The sequence below is a fragment of the Lycium barbarum genome, chromosome 8 (genome assembly GCF_019175385.1).
Source record: "Lycium barbarum isolate Lr01 chromosome 8, ASM1917538v2, whole genome shotgun sequence".
Classification (NCBI taxonomy): domain Eukaryota; kingdom Viridiplantae; phylum Streptophyta; class Magnoliopsida; order Solanales; family Solanaceae; genus Lycium; species Lycium barbarum.
This window is the reverse complement of record NC_083344.1, coordinates 132,706,067-132,717,520: the sequence shown is the minus strand read 5'-3', so window position 1 is coordinate 132,717,520 and position 11,454 is coordinate 132,706,067.

Genomic DNA, 11,454 nt, shown 5'->3' with positions numbered 1-11,454 from the left:
AATTAACTACCCATTATTAAACTAACCCCTTAATGCCACTAGGGTTCATTCTAGCTAAGGAAAGACAAAATAAGAAAAGTGTTAGTCACGTAATTACAAAGTAAATGCACAAAGAAACTAAAATAAAGAAGTAAAATGATTTAAATGGGCTCAGCCCATTTTAGGATTGTTGTTGTTCGCTGCCACTGTTATGGGCCTCAGCCCAGAATATTTTGACTTCTTGGCTGCGGATGGGACTGACTCGAGAAGAAGATTTTTTGCTGGGCTTTGACCCAACACCGAATGCAGGAGATGACGAGTCCCTGGGACTCGTGTGCGAGATGGTCATGCACAAAATGAAAAGAAAAGGATTAGTATGTGATTTATAGACAAGACTAAGCATACACAATGTAAATTTAAAGAAGGAACAGGTTTGAATTGTCACGACCAATTCCCCTAATGAAAGAGATCAAGTGAACATACGCCACAGTTTATGAACCAAAACACGCTTAACTACTTAAACTGACGCAGCAGATTTGAAAAAGAGAAACTCAACTTGGCAAGCCGAACTCAACTCAACTTGGCAAACAGGAAATATTCTCAATGATCAAAATGAAAATAAAAGATGGATCAGATAAGGAAGACTCAGGCACAAAATCCACAAGCTGACAGTTTGCAACATAATATAAAGAGAGGTCCATTCTCCACTTCTTAACAAGCTGCTAACTTAATGGCAAAACCAAACAAATAGCACACAAACATAGCTTATAAATTTAGGATACTGAATCTCAAAACATGGTTCAGCTTCAGCTATTAGAGCAAAACTCAACTAAAAGACATTCTGAAACTATAATTTGGAATGCAGTGACTTGACATTTAATTGAAGAAATGATGTAATGATCACTCTTTAGCTTCTTATTTGAGAACGAAGAATGGCAGCAACTAACTTCCTATTCCTTCCCCTTTATCCAATATCCAGTCAAGTATATCTGGTTTTCTTCCTAGTATAAAAAGTTCGAATCAAATAGCTGGCTAAACTTTTGAAGAGTAAACGAGCACCACACAGGAGGGATAGGCAATCCATAATCAAATACATTATCATCCTATGCAGATGCAGATTTTTAAAACAATCTTCTCATGTAAAACAGATTCAGAATCAGGAAAAAAAAAGGTTTAGAGAACTGCCCATGCACAGAAGGTCTATAATTGAGATATATTAAAACAGGGTAGAGCTATGCAAACGAGTCTAGTCAAATCCCAATCCTAATGTTGGTGTAACTACAACAATGAAACATTGATTGCAGCTTGGGGAATGCATGTCTCCTGTCATTCTAATCCTATAATTATCAGAACTGATGAAATTTTCTACTGAGCTCTTCTTAAGCAAGTACAATGGCACATTTGTCAAGAAAGAAGAAGACACAACAAATCTTTAAACAAATTAAACCTCCGTGATAGACAAAGAAAGATGTATGCAATCTGTAAGCAAAATAAAGATATGTGAACAATGCATAAACCCATAGTTTTTATTATCTGATAAGCAATCTCGACACCTTAACTTATTCTAATTCAAGCAACCCACCATATAAGCATTGAACTTAACATAAAAATCAGCGAAGGAACTGAACAGATATGAGACTGGTCGAGTCGCCTGAAGAATTAACTGTGATTCAGAGAGAATAGCAAAGAATACAGTGACTAGTCAACCAAAGTAATGAAAGTAGCAGCAAAGAGAAGAGTGATAATGCGGACAGTGATGACTAACAAGAGAACACAAGCAAGGAAAAACAAGCAGATGTAAAAGTAAAACTCACTCAATAACATGAAGGAAACAGAAGGTAAACATACAAAACAACTGGGTATCAAAGGGAAAACAACCTTCAGGCAGTGTGAGCAATCAAATAGGGCTACTGGATTCATGTTCACATTGACATATGCAAACAAAGCTAATAATAATGCATAGATGAAATGACCCCTGAGATGCATACAAACTAGTATCCAGCTTATCATGCAAAAGGTTCGACACACCACAATTTTAAACTTCTTGAGGCCAAATATCATTTTGGATATCCTTTCTATTGGACAGCGTATTGAAATATACGTGCTTAAGGTGAGATTATACTACCAAATACCAAAAAAAAAAAGTCATTTAATTAACATGAGAAAGGCATGACCAGATCAAACTAACAAAACTATAGCTTAACTCTGCTAGCAATTATACCAAAACGATGTATCCCCTTAAAACACACTCATTAATCTCATCATAATTTAATCACCTGCCAATCCCCACATTGAATAAATAGAAAAAAAAACTGAACCAGACTGTGAAAGCAAGAAAAGAAACAGGGCAGATTTTAGGACTGCTATATTCTCTTCTTCTATGTGGTTTAAACTGATCGAGTGCGAGGGGATAGTTACAACCTCATGGTCTGAAATAATGTATTTTTTTTTTGTTAAAACTGAGCCTAGGCAGTATCAAATTAACTAGCAAACAACATCCACATGTTATATAATCACTTCATCATATCTCACCCCAAACAGATTGCGTCCACATCCAGTTATATTACCTTAACAGATAGAGTAGACGAGGGAAAGTGTTGACCTATTCTGACCATATAGACAGTATACCTAGAATATGTATCAGGGTGTGTATATCGGGTGTATACCGAATGTATATCTTCTTCTTATCTTGTTAGCTCATTGTATACCACATGTATATTCGGCTCTAAATGGATTCTAAGTTCTGGGAATTCAGTCTAGACATCCAAACTACAGTATACACCTTTCAAATTCATTTTTTGCGACTAAAATTCTATCCTAACAGCTCCCAAACATCAAAGGAATAATACGACGACACAGAAAACTACATAACTACTAAATAGCAGAATCAGCTAAAATTTAACTAAAAGCAGAAATTAAAGACTAGAAGTGATAAATGTATCGAGGTTCACCTGTTTTGTGCGCAATGAACTGAGGCGTCGAAGTCGTCGAATCTACACTCTCGTTATGAATAGACCCGAACACGAGCGAACCCAAAACAGAATGGAATTTTAAACAAAAAGTCCCAGATTTAGAGTAGGTAAAGTAGAAAATGTTGAGGGTAGTAAAGAATCCTTTCTTTGATGAATCAAGCCAGATATATTTAAAAAAAAAGGAGTAGGCGTTCTTTTTCTTCGAAAACGTTCCGTCTTCCCAAAATCTGAAAAATCCCCCCTTTAGGCTGAATTTCAAGAAAATGTTTTTAAACAAAGTTGATGAAAACTGTCCTTTTCTCGGAGATTTGAGGTGATTAAACTTGTGTTTTGTGGGGAGGTTTTTTGTTTCCCCGATCTTCCCTTTTTTCTCTTTTCTCCCCCTGTCAACGATCCAAGCACAACAATTTATAGGGTTTAAGAAAGGAAAGGGAGGAGCGTATGAGAGAGAGGAGCGGGGGGGACAGAGAAGAGTGGAGGCGGCATAAGCGTGGGGAACAAAGATAGCTGGATGTGCAGAGGCGTGGAGATGAGGGGACAAGGGAACGTGGATGAGCAGGGAGCAGGCGTGGGGATGAGGATGGTGGAGAGGAACGTGGGCGTGGGGGACAGCAGTTGAGATGGCAGAGGCGGGTCAGAAGAGAGAAGGTGAGGGAGACGATGTGGAGAGAGAGAGGTGAGGGATGAAGAGAAGGGAGAGAGGAGGCGAAAGATGAAGAAGAAAGAGGGAAAGGGATTAGGGTAAAAGAAGGTGAAGGGGTTTGGGCTGATCGGGTCGGGTCGAGTAAATAATTGGGCTGGACCGGGTAGTTTAGGATATGGGCTGGTCCGTTTGGGCTGGCCTATTAATTTTAAATGTGGGTTGAAAATGCGGGTTGGGTATAAAAATGTGGGTTGTTCGTTTGGGTAGGAAATAATATTGTATTTGTATTTTAAGCCATTAATTTGCTAAAAAATATTGGTCCTTCCTCCGCTATTTTAATTATTTCCGGTCTTCTAATTTAGTAACTAGTACAATATTTATTATGTGAAGATAAATAGTAATTGGTAAGGATTTACAAAGTGTTGTCTTGTAATTAATTTAACGAGTCCAAACTCAAAAAAAATGAAATGATGACAAAATCATTAAAAATTTGTGGTAAAGTAATACTCGTAATGTTAAAAAATAAAAAGTAGCGAAAATAATAGTAGTGAAAATAAAGTATTTGGCTCGTCAGTTAGACGCCCGAGTGAATAAAATTAAATAAAGGAGGGACAAAATTGGGTGTCAACAGATGCCCCTCTTCGACCGGAGATGATGTAAGAATCTTCGGGCGAAGAAGTTGACGTAGTAGCCAATTTTGTTCCGACCGACAAATATGAATTTTAGAAAATATGGGTTAGGAGAATTGGTGGAAAATATTATGAAGGCAGAAGGAATTGTGGTCGAACCTGTTGAGCGAATGTTATTTATGGATTTATAACTTGAGAGGATTGTGGACAGGTGACGAGAAGGGAACATATGTTTATAGCCTCCTAATTATAAATGTGGTGCATAACACACCCATAAGTAGGACTCTACTAGACACGATGTAAGTTTCTCGAAACATGCCCCAGTGTTGAGTTATGGAGACGCTGGGGATGTAGAATGGAATATGAGATTGTGCAAAGAGTTGATTGAAATACAGTTTTGGTGGGGAATATGAAAGAGAAATTAACCTATGTATCACGTGTTTGTGGACATAGGCGGAATTGAGTTCGAGAGTAGATTCGTGACCTTTGCTTGTGAGTTTGATATTCCTCTTCAGCAAATTTGCCCCAGTTCACTGCATAAGATAAAGTTCCACGTTGTGTTGCGTCTCTGCAGGTTGTACTTTCTGCCAAAACTGAAATTCATGTCAAAATTAGTAATAAAGTTGAAATTATAAAATTATAAAGTGTGTAAAAGATAGTAAATATGAGTGTGGGGATGAAAATGAAGCCGTGTGGCCAATGTTGTCTCTGGTTGTCTTCAGGGACTTGAATTAATGCGTGATGCGTATGCTGAGGATGTGATAAGGTCTCTAGTCGCGGTTGAAGATGATAGTGATAGAGCCTCCGGCTGTCTTCCGGGACTCGATGATCTGCGAAATTTAAGGTAAACTCGTTAAAGTAGGTAAAGTAGATGATGAAATAAAGAAATGAAGTAAGGAGTAAAGTAAGTGTATAGCCGTTTGGCTTATGCAGGTGAGGCCGTGTAGCCATGCGATATCTCCGGTTGTCTTCGGGGACTTGATGTTGTGTCTCCGGTTGTCTTCGGGGACTTGATGCTGTGTCTCCGGTTGTCTTCGGGGACTTGATGTTGTGTCTCCGGTTGTCTTCGGGGACTTGATGCTGTGTCTCCGGTTGTCTTCGGCGACTTGATGCTGTGTCTCCGGTTGTCTTCGGGGACTTGATGCTGTGTCTCCGGTTGTCTTCGGGGACTTGATGATATTCCTGTAAAGTTCAAGGTAAAATCGTTAGAGTTGATGATGTGTAGCCGTCTAGCTTATGCATATGAGGCAGTATAGCCAAGTGATGCCCGGTTGTCTTCGGGACTTGATGATCTGTCTCCGGTTGTCTTCAGAGATTTGATGATGCGTCTCCGGTTGTCTTCGGGGACTTGATGATACATCTCCGGTTGTCTTCAGAGATTTGATAATGTGTCTCCGGTTGTCTTCGGGGACTTGACAATAATTCCTGCAAAGTTCAGAGTAAAATGGTTAAAGCTGGTAAAGTATATGATAAAATAATTGGTAAAGTATGGAGCAAAGCGGTAGAATGGCCGTTTGGCTTATAATGTTGATGGCAGCGTGACAGGCTGAATTAATGACACGGAATCCTGATTTAATTCGCCTTCAACTTCGTCAACCTACAAAAAACAGGTATATAAAGTCATAAAGTTATTGTGATAAAATAAAAATGAAATTACAGATAAAGTTGGAAATAAAGTCGTTTGGCTTTTAAGGCGAGGCCATAATGAGTCAAATGATGCTTTTGGCCCTGATTGATAGACTTGACTGTCGATCTTGCGGTCCTTTAATTCCTGCACTCAAAGAAAAATTCTTAGTTTGGGAGGGGGAAGTTGATTCGTGTTGACTCGAATCTTGACGTTGTTGGCGCTCCATTTGTTTGTTTGGATCTTGTGATCTCCGTACAAATCTCGGTAGATGACCAGTAGTGAAAATGATTGAAAGAAAATATTTCATTTGAAAGGTAGGTATGTAAGTATATGTATAAGGAAATGTAACTATATGTATATAAGTTGTGAAATATGTATATGTAAATGTATGTATGTAAGGAAACATATATATGTAAATATATGTATGTAAGTTGTAAAATATTTCTGCCAACTTCAGATTGTGATACTTCTGAAACAATTGAAAAGTCATTTGTCTAAAATACTTCCTGTCTGGTGACCTTAATCTTATCGATGTCCAACTCTTCTCTTGTCTAATCTTTCAAAATATGCCCCAGTTTTGATTCCGAAGGGTATACTAAACCTATGCTATGGTGTGACCGAACCTTGTATAGGTTGCCTACGTATCCGCCAAGGAATCAGGTCAGAACGTAGTTCGTGAAACATAAAATGGTCTGAAGTTTTCTAATAAAGGGACCGAACCCGATGTGGATTGCCTACGTATCCCACCAAGGGAATCAGGTCAGCGTAGTTCTGTTATATAAATGGTAAAAGATTTGTTGGATTTTATCTAGGTGTGACGGATCTATATGTTGATAGTGTACGAATCCCGCCGAGGGAATCAGGCCCTGTGTGGTTTCCTTTGATTTTTCTGTTATAGCGTAACCGAACCTTATGTGGGCTGCCTACGTATCCCCCATGGGAATCAGGTCAGCGTAGTTTGTACGGATAAGATATTTTTGGTTTTTTGGTTTTTTTTTTTTTTTTTTTTTTTTTTTTTTTGTAAAGCAACCGAACCCTTTGTGGGCTGCCTACGTATCCCACCAAAGGAATCAGGTCAGCGTAGTTCGTATGCATGCCAATGGGAAAAATTCTAACCTAGTATGACCGAGTCCCTATGTGGGCTGCCTACGTATCCCACCACGGGAATCAGGTCGAAACGTAGTTCGTACGCATAAGATATTTTGGATTTTTTTTTTTGTTATAAAGCAACCGAACCCTATGTGGGCTGCCTACGTATCTCACCATGAGAATCAGGTCAGAACGTAGTTCGTACCGTTGTTAAAGGAAAGGTTGCAAACTAGGTTGTCTTACCTAATGTTGCCCTTTGATCTTTTCTTGGGTTGCTAGTTTTCAGGCTTATGTTATTACCTATCGGTTATCTCAATTTTTAGTGGATTCTTGTCTTGTCCTCTAGTTTCTTTGTTACTCTCTCGGGATTTGTCTATTCGTTCATTTCATGTCACAATCGTAGAGTTGGCAGATTTGATAATTATAGTAGAAAATAACAATAATAGATGATTAAGGAAAATTAGAAATGCATTCATAGTTTTCACGATTAAGCTTCAAAAAGATAAAGTAAAGCAAACAAAAGTTTTGAGCATGATTCAAGCCTTTAAAAATAAAAGTTCACTACATGTTCAGTCTACCAAGACTACCGGCGAATCAGAGACGGAGTACAAGTCCAATTCTTCAGAGTCTCTCCTGGTTCGGCACCCTGGACGATTGGGGTCTCAGTAGTTGTTGCAGCAATCTTCACTGGCACTTGTTTTCGGATTATCCCCACAGGCGCAACGAACATTGATGACATGCCTCTCTCCATCTTTTCCAATTGGCGCAACGGCCTCCTTCCGATTCTTAACTTTTCGATAATTATCATGTTCATGTTGGCGTTTTCGTGAGTAGGCAAAGGGATGGGGATCCATATCGGGTCGAGCTTCAGTGAGCTGGATCGCTCCTTCCTTAATCAAGGTTTCGATTTTGTTTTTGAGTCCATAGCAATCCTCAGTGGCATGCCCAGGAACTCCAGAATGATATGCACAATGCTTGGAACTATCAAACCATTTTGGAATAGGATTGAGAATTTTTCCCTCAATAGGTTGTACCACGCCTGCCGCTTTCAGTCTTTCAAATAGTTGAGCCAAAGGTTCAGCGAACCGAGTGTAATTGCGGGTGTTTTTTAGAACAGGGTTTGGACGGACTTTACGTGTGGTATGTGGTCGATTTTGGTAAGTGGGAGCTTGGACAAGTGGGTTTTGATAGTGAGGTGCTAGAGGTTGGCGGTGATTTGCTTGAGTATTGTAGACAGGGTAGGGGAATAGCGGAGCTTGGTAGGGTTCAGCATAGTAGTAAGGGTAGAAAGGCTGTTGTGGATGGTCAAAGTATGTAATGACTTGGTTTGATGGGTTTAGAGGAGTAATTATAGGTGGTGGATTAGCGTTGGTGGGTAAAGGAATGTGAGGAGTATTACCTAGTGATTGATTTGGCGGGTTGACGAGTGGTGGATCAGGAGCGGCATAGGTAGTGTAGGTTAGAGGTAAGTTGTTGTTGGTAGGTACAGTGTTTTGCGGAGGAAAATGTTCAAGGACTAGAGATTCAAGTGATGGAAAACGAGGCGGGTTTGGTGCGACGTCCCTAGGTTCAGGAGGTGGACTTTGGAGTGTAACAGATGAGTTGGTCATGTTCCTAACCCGATTCAATTCTCTACGTAGATCCTCAATTTCTTGAGTTAGGCGGGCGATATGTTCATCCCGTTGGATAGTAGTGCTACGTTCAGAAGTCTCAGGGGGATCATTAGAAACCATGATGTTTTCCGGACCAGTTGAAATAGATGCGGCTGGATCGGACGTAATATTTGCCTTTCCTTGAACAACCCAGCTGCGTTGTGGTAACGATGATGTCTTTGACCTTGTGATGTAAGGATGGTCGGCCATTGAGTGTCGACACGAATCAACTCTCTTTGGGATTAAATGAAAAGAAACATAAAGTGTAAACGATGTTAGTCTCACGAACATATCTAGGTAAAGTCATGATCACGTAAAGTCTAGTAAGACATGTAGCAAATAATTCATCAAATAGAGTCAAACAAGTTGTCAAACAGATGTAAACGATTATATCAAAAAATAATAACGCTTCCTAATATGCATTTGACCTCTTTGTGCCAGAGGTAGGCCTAACGTTTGTTTGAAGGGTAAAGTGTGCCATAATATGTCATCCCGTTGCTTTGATTAATTAAACAAATTCTATTTCCCCAACAATAAAGTACAAAAGTAATGTAACGTTTATTACATGTCAAATGAATACAACATAAAGTGCTTCCTAATCTAAATGAAGTGAACACAATTTCCTATGTCTAAATCTCAGCCCTGTTTTTGTGATGTCATTGATCTTCGTCATTCATTGTACTCCAATGCAAATCCATATTTGTCATAGAAACGTTAGTCATTCTCTCCTTCCTAAAGTTTAATTAATTAGAGCAAATAGTCAATATTAGGCACAGTTATCCTTTAAACATGCATATAAAGTATGATTGGTGTCACTCGGGGTCGTGAACCCACTCGGACGTTTGGGTAAAGTCATCTAATGAATTTAATACACCAAGGGTATTAAACCTCCTAGGTTATAAAATGTATGCTCTTAATAAAAGGTGTTGGTTTAGCTCTATCTTAGGCTGACTAAGAGTTGGCTTCCTATGACACAAGGTTCCCCCAAGCGGACAACTTGGGAGTGGAAAGTCCGTGGCCGTCGACTGCACCGCTGATCGACTAAATCCACAAGATCGATCCAACTAAAGGTAATTTAATAGTGAACGGGCGCGAACCGCGAAGCCGTTTTAAGTGTGTGAATATGTGTGAGTTTTCCAGGAGTGGAAGAAACATGAACGGAATGACAGTTTATCAAAGCAGTAACACATAAACAGTTTATATCAAACAAACAGTTTATATCAAGCAAACAATTAATAGCATGTAAAAGCTGTTAACAAATAAATAAAGTAATTTTCGATAAGCACACAAAGCCTATTTAAACTAAGTCAGTTATGGTTAGAACCTAAGTGAGTTCCCCAGTGGAGTCGCCAAGCTGTCATACCCCTTTTTAACCGGGAGGTTAAAGTAGAAGTACAACATATTGGAGATTCCTATGTTTTTGTTTGTTTTAAGGAGGAGTCGCCACCTAATTATTTACGGTGAATTAGGACACCTAAAGTTTATTAAAGTTATGTTTAAAGTTAACTCTGTTTAAGGTCTACGAAACTTAAGATTCTAGGTAAGGGTTCAATTAGTCTAAAGGGAAGGTATTAGGCACCCTTTAAGATCCATTAACAATGGTTAACCGACCGGACTTACGATTAGATAGGCTAAGTGCAAATATGGTGTTATAGAAAAGAAAGTAGCTTTGTAAATATTGCTAAAGTTATAAATAGACATGTAAGAATGCTATTTAAAATAGAACTTGTAGAAAAATAATGATTTGTATAAAAGAGTATTTCTAATGTTATTTTGTAAACACGGCTTATAAATGTCGTCAAGATTTTAAAACGAAAGTGTAATAATGTTGTTTAAAATAATACTTATAGAAAATGTAATAATTTGCGTAAGAGAAGATTCTAAAATGTTAAATGAGACTCAAAAAAATATTGCTAAGGCCTTAAATGAAAATATAGTAATGTTATTCGAAAATAAGATTTTGTAGAAAATAGGGTAATTTGCCTATGAATAATAGCCTTTTAAAAGATGATTTGTCAAATGTTATCTTTAGATAAAAATGATGTTCTATGAATATGGTGGTATAGAAATGCCTAGACTTATGTTCTTAAATATGATGAAAAGTCCATAAGTTTCTTTTTATTTTTATCACTCTTTATTTAACCAATTTCGGCTAAAAATATGTATAATTGGATAAATCTTGAAAATATTTATAAAATATAATTGGATTCCTATTTAACGACGTTTTGAAATTCATGAGATAGTAAGAATGAAAGATGATTTATTTAACTCAAAAATATATAGTCATATTATTTGAAAATCAATTACTCGACTAAATGTTATAGATACTATAAATAGTTTAGAAAATAGAAGTGAATGTAATTCGTGGAATTAACTACCCATTATTAAACTAACCCCTTAATGCCACTAGGGTTCATTCTAGCTAAGGAAAGACAAAATAAGAAAAGTGTTAGTCACGTAATTACAAAGTAAATGCACAAAGAAACTAAAATAAAGAAGTAAAATGATTTAAATGGGCTCAGCCCATTTTAGGATTGTTGTTGTTCGCTGCCACTGTTATGGGCCTCAGCCCAGAATATTTTGACTTCTTGGCTGCGGATGGGACTGACTCGAGAAGAAGATTTTTTGCTGGGCTTTGACCCAACACCGAATGCAGGAGATGACGAGTCCCTGGGACTCGTGTGCGAGATGGTCATGCACAAAATGAAAAGAAAAGGATTAGTATGTGATTTATAGACAAGACTAAGCATACACAATGTAAATTTAAAGAAGGAACAGGTTTGAATTGTCACGACCAATTCCCCTAATGAAAGAGATCAAGTGAACATACGCCACAGTTTATGAACCAAAACACGCTTAACTA